General features: G+C 41.5%; 1 protein-coding gene and 1 non-coding gene across 11 annotated transcripts in view; one reads left to right on the forward strand and one right to left on the reverse strand.

The window, feature by feature from the left end:
• The window catches only part of MLLT10 (MLLT10 histone lysine methyltransferase DOT1L cofactor), a 257,663-nt gene that overhangs the window by 222,899 nt on the left and 18,725 nt on the right, over positions 1 to 16,039 (reverse strand). The gene's annotated exons all lie outside the window — the stretch shown is intronic.
• LOC112066491 (small nucleolar RNA SNORD42) lies at positions 5,922 to 5,987 on the forward strand. Its single transcript, XR_002892694.1, has one exon. It is a non-coding gene; the product is annotated as a small nucleolar RNA SNORD42 (small nucleolar RNA).

The raw sequence follows: 16,039 nt of genomic DNA on the forward strand, positions 1-16,039 counted from the left end.
GGGCTTCCCTGGTGTCACAGTAGTTGAGAGTCCGCCTGCCGATGCAGGGGACATGGGTTCGTGCCCCGGTCTGGGAAGATCCCACATGCCGCGGAGTGGCTGAGCCCATGAGCCATGGCTGCTGAGCCTGCACGTCCATAGCCTGTGCTCTGCAATGGGGAGAGGCTACAGCAGTGAGAGGCCCGCGTACCGCAAAAAAAAAAAAAAAAAAAAAAAGAATCATCTAATGAAGATTTTAAAGCAGCCCTGATAAAAATTATTCAACACACAATTATGAACATAAAAATGAAAACTAAAAAACTTTAGCAAAAAATTGAAGATATAAGGAAGAACAAAATGGAAATTTTACAACTGAAAAGTACAGTAAGAAAGAGCTCACTGGATGACCTCAAGAGCAGAAAGAGAGGAAAAGAATCAGTGAACCAGAAAATATTACAGTGAAAATTGCTCAATGTAAACAACAGAGAGAAAACAAACTGAAAAAAAAAAAAATGAAAAGAGCCTTGGGATTTCCCTGGTGGTCCAAGTGGGTAAGACTCCATGCTCCCAATGCAGGGGGCACAGGTTCAATCCCTGGTCAGGGTGCTAAGATCCCACATGCCACACAGCTAAAAAATGCTAATCACCTGAGTCTTCGGCAAGTCGTAATAGTAACATCAAAGATCACTGATGACAGATCACCATGACAAATATAATAATGAGAAAGTATGAAACATTGCAAGAATTACCAAAATGTGATACAGAAACATGAAGTGAGCAAATGCTGTTAGAAAAATGGCGCAGACAGGCTTGCTCGATGAAGAGCTGCCACAAACCTTCAATTTGCTAAAAAAAGAAAATAAGTGCATCTGTGAGGCACAATAAAGTGAAGCGCAATAAAACGAGGTATGCCTATGTAGGGAAAACATAATTTAAAAGAGAGCAGTTTTCTCATCAGAAACCACAGAGGCCATAAAAACATGGCACGACAATAAAAGAGGAAGCCTCAAGGAAAATGAAAAAAATATATTAAACTGAATGAAGGGACTTCTCCAGTGGCTCAGTGGTTAAAAATCTGCCTGCCAATGCAGAGGACACGGGTTCGATCCCTGGTCCAGGAAGATCCCACATGCCGCAGAGCAACTAAGCCCAGGCGCCACAACTACTGAGCCCACAAGCCACAACTCCTGAGCCCACACGCCACAACCACTGAAGCCCGTGCACTCTAGGGCACACGTGCCGCAACTACCGAGCCTGCATGCTGCAACTACTGAAGCCCACGCGCCTACAGTCTGTGCTCTGCAACAAAGAGAAGCCATCGCAACGAGAAGCCCGTGCACTGCAACAAAGAGTAGCCCCCACTCGCCACAACTAGAGAAAGCCCGCACGCAGCAACAAGGACCCAACACAGCCAAAAATAAATAAAATTTTTTAAAAAACTGAATGAAAATGAAAACATAACATACCAAAACTTGGGGGACATAGCCAAACCAGTGGAAAGAGGGAAGTCTGTAACAATGCAAAGAAAAGTGGAAAAGTCTCAAATCAATACAGTAGTCTTAAGATTCCACCTCAGGAAACAAAAAAATAAGTAAACACAAAGCAAGCAGAAGGAAGTAAAAAAATATACAGCAGAAATCACTGAAATTTAAAATAGAGAAAAAATGACTTCCCTGGTGGCACAGTGGTTAAGAATCCACCAGTGCAGGGGACACAGGCTCAAGCCCTGGTCCAGGAAGATCCCGACACTGCGGAGCTGAGCCCACATGTCACAGCTACTGAGCCCGCGTGCCACAGCTACTGAAGCCCACATGCCTAGAGCCTGTGCTCCGCAACAAGAGAAGCCACCGCAATGAGAAGCCCGCATGCTGCGACGAAGAGTAGCCCCCACTTGCCGCAACTAGAGAAAGCCCATGTGCAGCAACAAAGACGCAGTGCAACCAAAAATAAATAAATTAAATAAATTTTTAAAATAAATAAATAAAATAGAAAAAAAGAAAATCAACAAAACTAGGAGCTGGTCCTTTGAAAAGATCAATAAAATTAATTATCGATTAATTAATCAATCAAATAAACCTCTATCAACACCTGACAAATAACAGGAATGAGACAGGGGCTATCAGTACAAATCCTGCAGACATCAAAAGGGTAAGGGAATGCTACCAACAACTTCACACACATAAATATCACAGATTAGACCAAATGGATCCCTTCCTGAAAAATTACAAACTACTCCAACTCACCAATCATGAAACTGATAACTTGAATAGCCCTATATTTAAAATGTTTAATTTGTACTTTAAAAACTACCAAAAAAAATAGGAAGGTCCAGATAGTTTCAAAGGAGAACTGTACCAAATGTTTAAAGAAAAATTAACACCAATTCTATGAAATCTCTTCCAGAAAATGAAGGAGCATTTCCCAACTCATTTTATGAAGGTAGTATTACTCCAATACCCAAACCAAAGAGTATGAAAAGAAAAAACTATAGATAATATGTCTCATGAATAGAGACACAAAAATCCTTAACAAAATAAGAACAGAATCCCATAATATATAAAAGGAATTATATGCCATGATCAAATGGGGCTTACTCCAAGACTGGTTAAATATGCAAAATCAGTGAATGTAATCTACCATATTAACAGGCTAAAGGAAAAAAATTACATGCATCAATTGATGCAGAATAATTAACAAAATTCAACACCCATGCATGACTTTCAAAAAGCTGAGAATAATAGGAAAATAGGTAAATTTCCTCAACTTCATATAGAACACCTACAAAAATAACCTACTTAGTGACATCCTACTTAGTGGTTTGCATCACTGAGTGAAAGCCTTGCCCCTAAGGTCAGAAAAAAGTATGTCCACTCTCAACAATCTTAATGAACATGGTGCTGAAATTTCTAGTCAAAACAATTAGGCAAGCATAAAAGGGCATATAAATTGAGAAGGAAGAAATAAAAATAACCCTATCTGCAGATGACACAATAATCACAAAACTCCCAGAATAAATGAATTCAAAAAGGTCATAGGATGGGGCTTCCCTGGTGGCGCAGTGGTTGAGAGTCCGCCTGCCAATGCAGGGAACGTGGGTTCGTGCCCCGGTCCGGGAAGATCCCAGATGCCAAGGAGCGGCTGGGCCCATGAGCCACGGCCGCTGAGCCTGCACGTCCAGAGCCTGTGCTCCGCAACGGGAGAGGCCACAACAGTGGGAGGCCCGCGTACCGCAAAAAAAAAAAAAAAAAAAAAGGTCATAGGATGCAAGATACATATAAAAATCAGCTGTTATTTTGAAACACTACCAATAAATGCATGGACACCAAAATTAAACATACAACATTATATACAATTGCTTCCCCCCAAATTAAATACTTATAAATCCACAAAACATGCACAGGACTTACAGGCTGAAAACTATGCCAAACTGAACAACAACAACAACAAAAAAAGGAAGACCTAAATAAATGGAAAAACACAGAACGTTCATGGATTAGAAGACTCAACAGAGTAAAGATGTCAGTTCTCCACAAACTGATATTCAGTTTAATGGTATCCTATCAAAATTCTAGCAAGATTTTTAGACAGATAAAGACAGGTTATTCTAAAATATACTCTTTTTTTTTTTGGCTGCTTTGGGTCTTCATTGCTGCGTGCTGGCCTCCTCTAGTTGCGGCAAGCAGGGGCTACTCTTTGTTGCGGTGGCTTCTCTTGTTGCGGAGCATGGGCTCTAGGCACGCAGGCTAGCAGGCTCAGTAGTTGTGGCTCATGGGCTCTAGAGTGCAAGCTCAGCAGTTTGTGGCCCACGGGTTTAAATGCTCCGCAGCATGTGGGATCTTCCTGGACCAGGGCTCAAATCCGTGTCCCCTACATTGGCAGGCGGATTTTTAACCACTGCGCCACCAGGGAAGTTCCTATACATGTTTGTAAAAACCAACAACGCAGACCTCCCTGGTGGCGCAATGGCTGGGGGTCCGCCTGCCAATGCAGGAGACACAGGTTTGGGCCCTGGTCCGGGAGGATGCCACGTGCCACGGAGCAGCTGAGCCCCTGCGCCACAGCTGCTGGGCCTACACTCTGGAGCCCGTGTGCACGGCTACTGGGCTCGCATGCTGCAGCTACTGAGGCCTGCTTGCCTGGAGCCTGTGCTCGGCGGCCGGGGAGGCCACTGCAGTAAAAGGCCCGCGCACCGCAGCGGGGAGTGGTCCCCGCTCACCGCAGCTGGAGAGGGCCCACACGTGGCAATGAGGCCTCAACGCAGCCAAAAATAAAATTAAAAATAAATAAGGACTTCCCTGGTGGGGCAGTGGTTAAGAATCCACCTGCCACTGCAGGGATCGAACACGGTTTCGATCCCCGGTCCAGGAAGATCCCATATGCCACGTAGCAACTGAGCCCACGTGTCACAACTACTGAAGCCCACGCACCTAGAGCCCAGGCTCTGCAACAAGAGTAGTTCCCGCTCGCCGCAACTAGAGAAAGCCCACGTGCAGCAACGAAGAACCAACACAGCCAAAAAAAATAAATAAATAAATAATTTTTAAAAAAAAATAATATAAGAAAATAAAAATAAATTTATTTTAAAAACACACATTTAAAATAAATAAAATAGGCTTCCCTGGTGGCGCAGTGGCTGAGAGTCCGCCTGCCGATGCAGGGGACATGGGTTCATGCCCTGGTCTGGGAAGATCCCACATGTCGCGGAGCGGCTGCGCCTGTGAGCCATGGCCGCTGAGCCTGCGCGTCCGGAGCCTGTGCTCCGCAAGGGGTGAGGCCGCAGCGGTGAGAGGCCCGCGTCCCGCAAAAAAATTAATTAATTAATTAATTAATAAAATAAAATAAAATAAAATAAAAACCAACAATGCAAAGAAACTAGATGGCCAAAACAATTTTGAAAAAAAATAAAGTGGAACGAATCATCTACCTCATTTCAAGAGTTATTTAATATATATCTACAGTAGTTAACACAGTGTGCTACTACTGCCAGCGAGACAGACACATAGATCAATGAAACAGAACAGAAAATCCAGAAATATACTCAAACAAAGATGCCCAGTTGATTCTGGACAAAGGTGCAAGGGTAATTCAATGGAGGAAAGACAGACTTTTCAACAAATAGCACTGGAACATTTGGAAAAAAAAAAAGAAAACAATCTTCATCTGAGTCTCACACCTTATATAAAAATCAACTCAAATGAATCAAGATTTAAATGTAGGGACTTCCCTGCTGGTCCAGTGGGTAAGACTCCAGCTTCCAATGCAGGGGGCCTGGGATCAATCCCTGGTCAGGGAACTAGATCCCACATGCCACAACTAAGAGCCTGCATGCTGCAACTAAGACCCAGCACAGCCAAAATAAGTAAATAAATATTTTTTAAAAAAAAAAAGATTTAAATGTGAAGCATAAAACTTAAAAAAAAAAATAGGGGAAAATCTTGGGATTTAGGGTTAAAGTTATTAGATTTGAGAATAAAAGCACAATCCATAAAAGGAAAAATCTGTAAGTTGGACTTCATCAAAATTCAAAACTATTACTCTGCAAAAAAAAAAAAAGTCCATTTGGAGGATAAAAACACAAGGTCCAGGGCTTCCCTGGTGGCACAGTGGTTGAGAGTCTGCCTGCCGATGCAGGGGGACACAGGTTCGTGCCCCAGTCCGGGAAGATCCCACATGCCGCGGAGCAGCTGGGACCGTGAGCCATGACCGCTAAGCCTGCGCATCCGGAGCCTGTGCTCCGCAACGGGAGAGGCCACAACAGTGAGAGGCCCACGTACCGCAAAAAAACAAAACAAAACAAAAAAACACAAGCTCCAAAAAAAACAAAACAAAACAAAACAAAAAAACACAAGCTCCAGCTGAGGAGAAAATAAGAGCAAATCATATATGTGACAAAGCATTCATATCCAGAATAAAGAACTTTCAAACTCTACAATAAAAAAGGTAAGCAAATGATGGAATGATCACTATTTAGAAAAGAATGACATGAACAACAGAACCACCTGATGCCCCAGACAACTGGGGGAGAAGAGAGCATATAGGAGCAGTGAGGAAAGCGGGAACTAAGGTTTCCTTTCCACCCCAGGCCTCATGGAGAGAAGAAGGCATATGTTCGACTGGCTCCTGACTATGATGCTTTCAATGCTGCCAACAAAATTGGGATCATCTAAATTGAGTCCAGCTGCCTAATTCTAAATATGTGTTTTCACAATCAGTCAATCAATAAACAAAGAGATTAGAAAATAGGCTAAAGTCATGTACAGACATTTGGCCAAAAGAGGATATACAGATAGCAAATAAGTACATGAAAGATTTTTTCAGCCATCAGGTAAATGCAAATTAAAACCACAATGAGATATCACTACACACCTATCAAAGTTACTAAACCAAAAGAATAGTGGCAATGTCAGAGGCTGGCAAGAAAGCTAAAAAACTGTATTACTCACAGATTGCTGGTGGAAATATAAAATAGTACAGCCACTAAAACTAAAAAACAAAAACCTAAACATGGAGCCACCATACAACTCAGCAACTCTACAAGTGGACATTCATCCCAGAGAAATGAAGACCTATGTTCACACAAATATCTGTACATCAATTTTTACCGTACAACAGCTTTATTCATAATAGCTCCAAACTATAAATACCTGAGATATCTTTCAGCTGAATCATTAAACAAACCACAGTATACCCATAATACAGAATAATGAGCAATGAAAGAAATGCAACTATTGATACATTCAACAATATGGATGAATCTCCAGAGAATTATGCTGAGTGAAAAAAAACCAATCCCAGAAAGTTACACGCTGTATGACTCCATTTATGTAACAGCTTGAAATGACAGAATTACACAACTGAAGAATATTTAGTGGGCAGAAGACCTGAACAGACAATTTTCCAAAGAAGACATACAGATGGCCAACAGGCACATGAAAAGGTGCTCAACATCACTAATCAGGAAAATGCAAATCAACACCACAGTGAGACATCACCTCACACCTCCTCTCAGAATGGCTATTATCAAAAAGAACACAAATAACAGGGACTTCCCTGGTGGCACAGTGGTTAATAATCCACCTGCCAATGCAGGGGACACGTGTTCGATACCTGGTCCGGGAAGATCCCACATGCCACGGAGCAACTAAGCCCGTGCGCCACAACTACTGAGCATGCACTCTAGAGCCCGAGCACAACTACTGAAGCCCACACGCCCTAGAGCCCATGAGCAGCAGCTACTGAGCCCACGCACCGCAACTACTAAAGCCCAAACGCCTAGAGCCCATGCTCCACAACAAGAGAAGCCAATGCAATGACAAACACGCACACAGCAACAAAAGAATAGCCCCCGCTTGCCACAACTAGAGGAAGCCTGCGCACAGCAACGAAGCCTCAACGCGGCCAAAAATAAATTTAAAAATTAAAGAAAAAAGAAAAAGAACACAAACAACAAATGTTGGTGAGGATGTGGAGAAAAGGGAACCCTTATGCATCATTAGTGGGAAAGTACATTGGTGCAGCCACTGTGGAAAAACAGTATGGCGGTTTTTCAAAAAACTAAGAATAGAACTAACATATGACCCAGCAATTCTACTCCTAGATATACACCTGAAAAAAATAAGAACACTAATTCGAAAAGATATTTCTACCCCAATGTTCACGGCAGCATTATTTACAATTGCCAAGATACAGAAACAACCTAAGTATCTATCAACAGATGAATGAATAAAGAAGATGTGACACACACATTACACACACACACACATATACATGTATATACATATACCATGCAACACTACTGGCCATAAAAAAGAATGAAATTTTGCCATTTGCAACAATATGGATGGACCTGGAGGGTATTATGCTACGTGAAATAAGTCAGAGAGAGAAAAACAAATACTGTATGCTTTCACTTATATGTGGAATCTAAAAAATAAAACAAATTAATGAATATAACAAAACAGAACAGACTCAGATGCAGAGAAAAAACTAGCGGTTACCAGTGGGGAGGGGCAAGACAGGGGTAGGGAATTAAGAGCTACAAACTACTATGTATAAAATAAATAAGCTATATTGCACAACACAGAAAACATAGCCAATATTTTATAATAACTAAAAGTGGAGTATAACCTTTAAAAACTGTGAATCACTATGTTATACACCTATAACTCACGTAATATTGTATATCAACTATACCTCAACAAAGAACAATAATTAAAAATATATATATATTAGTAGTTACAATGGACTAAGCCTGGGGGCAGAAAGGAAACAGGTGTAGCTGTAAAAAGATTACCATGAGGGATCCTTGTGGTAATGGATATGTTCTATTTGTTAACTGCATCAATTTCAATATCCTGGTGGGGTTACCATCCTACCGTTCTTCAAGATGTTATTAGCATTGGGGAAAATGGATAAATGGAAACTGGGTAAATAGTAATTATATTATTTCTTACACCTGTATGTGACTCTACATTTGACACAAAAGGTTTAATTAAAAAATAATTGTAGGGGGGCTTCCCTGGTGGCGCAGTGGTTGCGCGTCCGCCTGCCGATGCAGGGGAACCAGGTTCGCGCCCCGGTCCGGGAGGATCCCACATGCCGCGGAGCGGCTGGGCCCGCAACTAAGCCCATGCACCACAATTACTGAGCCTGCACTCTAGAGCCCGTGAGCCACAACTACTGAGCCCGCATGCTGCAACTACTAAAGCCCGCACGCCTAGAGCCCGTGCTCCGTAACAAAAGGCACCACAATGAGAAGCCTGCACGCTGCTATAAAGAGGGGCCCCCGCTCGCCCCAACTAGAGAAACCCCACGCAGCAATGAAGACCCAATGCAGCCAAAAATTAAATAAAAAGAGGTTTTTTTAAAAAATTGATTAAAAAAAATAATTGTAGGGACTTCCCTGGTAGTCCAGTGTTAAAGAATCTGCCTTCTAATGCAGGGGACATGGGTTCAATCCCTGGTCGGGGAACTAAGATCCCACATGCCGCGGGGCAACTAAGCCGGCACACCGCGACTACCGAGCCCTCACACCTCAACTAGAGAGTCCGCATGCTGCAAACTACAGAGCCCACACGCTCCGGAGCCCGCGCACCACAACTAGAAAGAGAAAACACACCACAACTAGAGAGAAGCCCACACACCGCAACGAATATCCCACATACCACAACTAAGACCTGATGCAGCCAAAAAATAATAAAATAAATAAATAAAAAATAAATGTAAATGAACAATCCAAAAAGGAAATTAAGAAAACAGTTAACTGCATTTATAAGACCATCAAAAAAGAAAGAAAGAAAACCTTGGGAATAAACTTATCCAGAGGCAAAAAACTTGTACACTGAAAACTACATAATGTTGCTGAAAAAAATTAAAGGTGACACAAATAAATGTAAGTTCACAGACTGGAAGAATGTTGTTAAGACATCATCACTATCCAAAGTGATCTACAGATTCAATGCAATTGATACCAAAATCCCATGAACATTTTACGCATAAATAGAAAAATTATTCCTAAAATTCGTTTGGAATCTCAAGGAACCCTGAACAAACACTAAAATCATGAAAATGAAGAACAAAGTCAGAGGACTCACACTTCCTGATTTCAAAACTTACTGCAAAGCTACAGTAACCAAAGTGGTCTGTACAGGCATAAAGGCAGACATATGGAAGAGAACAGAGAGCCCAGAAATAAATCCTTGCATGTACTACGGTCAAATGACTTTTGACAAGGACGCCAAACCATTCAATGGGGGAAAATCACCTTTTCAATAAATGATGCTAGGAAAACCGGATATCCACATGCAAAACAATAAAGTTGGACTCTTACCTTACACCGTATACAAAAATTAACCCAAAATGGATCAAAGACCTAAATAAATGTTAAGGGCTAAAACTTAAAAAACACTTAAAAGAGAAAATGTTAAAAAAAAAAAAAAAAGAGAGAAAGAAAATGTAAGGGAAATCTTCATGACACTGGATATGGCAATGATTTCTTGGACATGACACCAAAAGCACAGGCATCAAAAAACAAAAATAGGGATTCCCTGGTGCAGCAGTGGTTGAGAGTCCGCCTGCCGATGCAGGGGACACGGGTTTGTGCCCCAGTCTGGGAAGATCCCACATGCTGCGGAGCGGCTGGGCCTGTGAGCCATGGCCGCTGAGCCTGCGTGTCCAGAGCCTGCGCTCCGCAACGGGAGAGGCCACAACAGTGAGAGGCCAGCATACCGCAAAAAAATAAATAAATAAAAAATAGATAAACTGAACGTCATCAAAATTAAAACTTTTGTGCATCAAAGAACATTAGCATAAGAATGAAAAACCACAGAATAGGAGAAAATATTTGTAAATCATATATCTGATAAGGGTCTAGATCCAAAACTAGATAAAAGAATTCTTACAATTCAACAACAAAAAGACAAACAACCCAAATACAAAATGGGCAAAGAATTGAATAGGCATCTCTCCAAAGATTTACAAATGGCCAAAAAGAACATGAAAAGATGCTCAGCATCACTAACCATTAGGGAGATACAAATCAAAACCATAAGGAGGTAATACCACTTCATACCATTAACATAGCTATTATCAAAAAAATGAGCTGGAGGGGATGTGAAGAAATTGGAACCCTCTTGCATTGCCAGTAGGAACATAAAAGAGTGCAGCCATGGTGAAAAACATTTTGGCAGCTCCTCAGAAAGTTGAACATAGAATTACCATATGATCCAGCAATTTCACTCCTAGTATATACCCCAAAAAACTGAAAAGAGGGACTCAAGGAGATACCTGTACACCAATGTTCATAGTAGCATTATTCACAATAGTCAAAAGGTAGAAACAATCCAAGAGTCCATCAAAGCATGAATGGATAAACAAAATGCAGTACATACATACAATGGACTATTATTCAGCCATAAAAAGTAAATTCTGATGCAACTACAACATGGATGAACATTAAATGCTTTAATAACTAAGTGAAATAAAGGACAAATATTGCATGATCCCACTTAAATTAGGTATCTATAGCAGACAAAGTTCATAAAATAGAAACTAGAATACTAGAAGTTACCAGGGGCTGGGGAGAGGGTGGTAGGGGGATTTCTTTAATGGGTACAGAGTGTCTGTCTGGGATGATGAAAAAGTTCCAGAAATAGATACTGGTGATGGTTATACAACATTATGAATGTACCTAATGCCACTGAACTGAATTGCATACTCAAAAATAGTTAAAATGGTAAATTTTTTGTTGTATACATTTTAGCAGAATTAAAAAAGAAAACCTAACAACTAGACATTACTATGTCCATAGATTGAAAGATTCAAAACTGTAAATAGATGTCTCAAATTGATTTACAGAATCAATGCAAAGCTAATCAAAACATTAAATGGATTTTTCATGGAACAATAAGATTCTAAGTGGTTATCAAATGCAAAGAGCAAGAGGCAAAATATTAAAAAGAAAAAGACAAGAGGGAAATACTAATTTTATCTGACATATGCCCAGACTTTAAAAAGGTAGAGTAAAAAAAAAGAAAAAAAAAAGCTAGAGTAAAAAAGAAAAATAGAAGCTAGAGTAATTTTAAAACTGGTATCGGCATAAAGAACAGAAGAGCAAGTCCAGAAACAAATCTACACATATATGAACCGCTGATTCATGACACAGTGGCACAGTACAGCAAAAGTGGAAAGAATGGTGTTAAAGTAACTGGATGTTCCTTTTTAACATAATATATAATACATATTATGTGTACAGTATGTATAAAATATATAAATATATAATGTACATAAAATAAATACGTTTTTCCCCCATTTCATTCTATACATAAAATCAAATCGAGGGCTTCCCTGGTGGTGCAGTTGTTGGGAGTCCACCTGCCGACGCAGGGGACACAGGTTCATGCCCCAGTCCGGGAAGATCCCACATGCCGTGGACCGGCTGGGCCCGTGAGCCATAGCCACTGAGCCTGTGCTCCGCAACGGGAGAGGCCACAACAGTGAGAGGCCCACGCACCACAAAAAAAAAAAAAAAAAAAAAAAATCAAATCCAGATGAGTTGGTTATAGACCTAAATGTAAAAAGCACTTAAAAAAAATAATTCTTTTATAGGAAAATCATTTCATGACCTCTCGTTAGGAAAAGATTTAACAGGTTGCAAAAAACACTAAGCACCAAAAAAAAAAAAAAACCCTAAGAACAAAAAACACCCACCTGAAAATTCTGACTACAGTGAAATTGAGAACTTTGCATTAAAAGGATAAAAAATGAACCACTAACACAGAGAAGCCATCAGCAAGTCACAAGTGAGAAAATCTTAATGGCCTATAAATATACAAAAAGGGTTTCACCATCATTAGTAATCAGGGAATTGCAAAGTAAAAACCACAGTGAGACTACCAAAATGACTAAACTTAAAAAGACTGACATACTAAGCATTGGGTAAGGATGTAGAGCAAAAAAGCCATTCACTGGTGGGAAAGTAAAGTGAAATAACCACTTCTAAAAAAGGAGTGGCCTCCCTAGGAACCCAGCAACTCCACCTCTTAGTACATACCCTAGAGTAACATTTCTCAAGCTTTTTTGACCATGAACCCCTCTAAGAAATATGTTTTATACTGCAACCCCATATATACATATACACAGAATACTAAAACTGCACTGTCAATATTTTTCTGTTCTAGTTCATTTTTTAATGCTGGTTGCTCCCCACTAAATTGATTTTATGACCCTTTTTGGAGCAACCCCAGCAGTTTGATTAGTAGTGAGCTGAATTCCTGCAAGTGTACAAAAATATTCACAAAAGTGTTCATAAATTGCAAAACACTGACAAAAATCTACATGTCCATCAACAGGAGAATGGACACTGGTGTAATTCAAATGCTGAAATCATGGAACAAAAGAAATTAATAAATTACAGCTCTATGCATCAAATAGATGAATCTCAAAAACAAAATGTAAATCAAAAAAATCAATACAGCAGGGCTTCCCTGGTGGCACAGTGGTTGAGAGTCCGCCTGCCGATGCAGGGGACACGGGTTCGTGCCCCGGTCTGGGAAGATCTCACATGCTGCAGAGCAGCTAGGCCCGTGAGCCATGGCAGCTGAGCCTGCGCGTCCGGAGCCTGTGCTCCGAAATGGGAGAGGCCACAACAGTGAGAGGCCCGCGTACCACAAAAAAAAAAAAAAAAAAAATCAATACAGCATTACTCCATTCACATGAAGTTCAAAACAGCCACAACTAAATAAAATACTGTTTAGAAGTAAAGGAAGAACAATTAACACAAAATTCAGTAGTTTCTCCTTCAGGTGAAGAGAGGAATGTGCTCAAAGGGAGGCACACAAGAGTCAAAGGTATGGGCAAAATGCTCTCCTTATTAAGCTTGGTCGCTAAATATACGGATACTCACTTTATTATTTTAAGTGTCCATATACTAGGTACACCCTCTTTTCTTTGCATCACAGATCTTACAATTAAAAATAAGTGATGAGGGGCTTCCCTGGTGGCACAGTGGTTAAGAATCCGCCTGCAATGCACGGGACACGGGTTTGAGCCCTGGTCCGGGAAGATCCCACATGCCGTGGAGCAACTAAGCCCGGACGCCACAACTACTGAGCCTGCGCTCTATAGCCCACAAGCCACAACTACTGAAGCCCATGCGCCTAGATCCCATGCTCCACAACAAGAGAAGCCACCGCAATGAGAAGCCTGCACACCGCAACAAAGAGTAGCCCCCGCCCGCCGCAACTAGAGAAAGCCCGCGCACAGCAACGAAGACCCAACACAGCCAAAAATAATCTTTTAAAAATAATAATAGGTGATGAAAATTCTACACATAAACACACACAAGTGAGAACAGTAAATTAAAATGTACATGGCTGGTCCAAAGAAATTAGGAGTCTTTATTTGAATATGAGTAAAATATCAATACTCTTATGGCTTATAATGCACAGCTATTTGTACAAAGGACAAAAGAAATACATTTTGGCATACATTATCCATATATCAAAGACAAAGGATGGAGTGTGTTTGGCAGAGAAAACTAGCACTTCCCCCCAAAAGTCAGTCACCAAAAGCACTCAAACATCCATAAATATTAACCATATGTTGCCAAAGAAGTGAAGATTAAAAAAGCTTCTGGAAAGTCCTTTTTTTTTTTTTTTAAATTATTTATTTTTGCCTGCGTTGGGTCTTCGTTGCTGCGCACAGGCTTTCTCTAGTTGCAGCAAGCAGGAGCTACCCTTTACTGCGGTGCACAGGCTTCTCATTGCGGTGGCTTCTCATCTTGCTGAGCACGGGCTCTAGATGTGCGCGCTTCAGTCGTTGTGGCACGTGGGCTCAAGTAGTTGTGGCACACAGGCTTAGCTGCTCAGTGGCACGTGGGATCTTCCCTGACCAGGGCTCGAACCCGTGTCCCCTGCGTTGGCAGGCGGATTCTTAACCACCGCACCACCAGGGAAGCCCTGGAAAGTCTTAAGTGAAATGAAACTTTCATGTACAGAGATACAGCTCATCTAAACTACTCCATCCTAATTTGTCTTTTTTTTTGGCCACACAGCACAGCATGCGGAACTTCCCCAACCAGGAATCAAACCCTGTGTCCCTTGCAGTGGAAGCATGGAGTCTTAACCACTGGACCACCAGGAAGTCCACTCCATCCTAATTTAAAGACAAAAGGAATCAGGTAGGAACTACGAGGATTAAAACATACACATACAATAGCAGAAACTAATGAACCTCAGAAAAGATCCAAACAGGAGGGAATAGTGTCCTTATTATTGATAATATACTTCCTAATCCTACCACATTGATGCTATTTCACTTTCTCCTATTCTATAATAACATCAAGGACTTCCTTGGTGGCACAGTGGTTAAGAATCCGCCTGTCAATGCAGGGGACAGGGGTTTGAGCCCTGGTCCGGGAAGATTCCACATGCCGCGGAGCAACTAAGCCCGTTCGCCACAACTATTGAGCCTGCGCTCTAAAGCCCGCGTGCCTAAAGCCCGTGCTCTGCACCAATACAAGCCACCACAACGAGAAGACTGTGCACCACAACGAAGAGTAGCCCCTGCTCGCCGCAACTAGAGAAAGCCTGCATGCAGCAACGAAGACCCAATGCAGCCATAAATAAATAAATAAATAAATTTATAAAATAAAATCAAGATGAAGATATTCACAAATACTTATGTATTAACACTTCTGGTTACCTGCTTGAACTATAACCCGAAGCACAGCACTTCAGAACATCATCTCGGGACCTCCCTGGTGGTCCAGTGGTTAAGAATCCGCCTTCCAATGCAAGGAATGCAGGTTTAATCCCTGGTTGGGGAAATAAGATCCCACGTGCCGCAGGGCAACTAAGCCCGCACAACACAACTACTGAGTCTGTGCACTCTGGAGCCCAGGTGTCACAACTAGAGAGAAGCCCACATGCCACAACAGAGAAGCCCACGCACCACATCGAAAGATCCCACGTGCCGCAATGAATATCCAGCACGCCGCAACTAAGACCCGATGCAGCTAAATAAATAAATAACATCATCTCTGGAGAGCCCAGGGTTCAAAACCTGGCTTACCCACTTTTATGTGACCCTGAACAAATCATTAAACCTCTTTGCCTCAAGCTGCCTCCTCATTAAAAAAATTTAGATTAAAACAGTACCTCTAAATTCATTGTCATTGAGAGGGTGAACTGATGTATGCCGCTGTATTAAGCACCTGACACTACTTGGCACATTATTAGAGCTCCATGACATTTTGCCCATGAGGAAACTGAGGCTTACGAGATAAAACTACACAGGCATAAATCTAGTCCATCTGACTCCAAAGCCCATGATCTTAACACTACTACCATACTACTTGGATATCTCTGCATGAGATTATGGATTATGGATTTTTTTCTTTCCACTTATCTTTCTTTCTTTCCCTAATTATCAAAAATGAGCAGGCTGGGCTTCGCTGGTGGCGCAGTGGTTGAGAGTCCGCCTGCCGATGGAGGGGACACGGGTTCGTGCCCCGGTCTGGGAAGATCCCACATGCTGCAGAGTGGCTGGGCCCCTGAGCCAC

Source organism: Physeter macrocephalus, chromosome 11, assembly GCF_002837175.3.
Source record: "Physeter macrocephalus isolate SW-GA chromosome 11, ASM283717v5, whole genome shotgun sequence".
NCBI classification, from domain to species: domain Eukaryota; kingdom Metazoa; phylum Chordata; class Mammalia; order Artiodactyla; family Physeteridae; genus Physeter; species Physeter macrocephalus.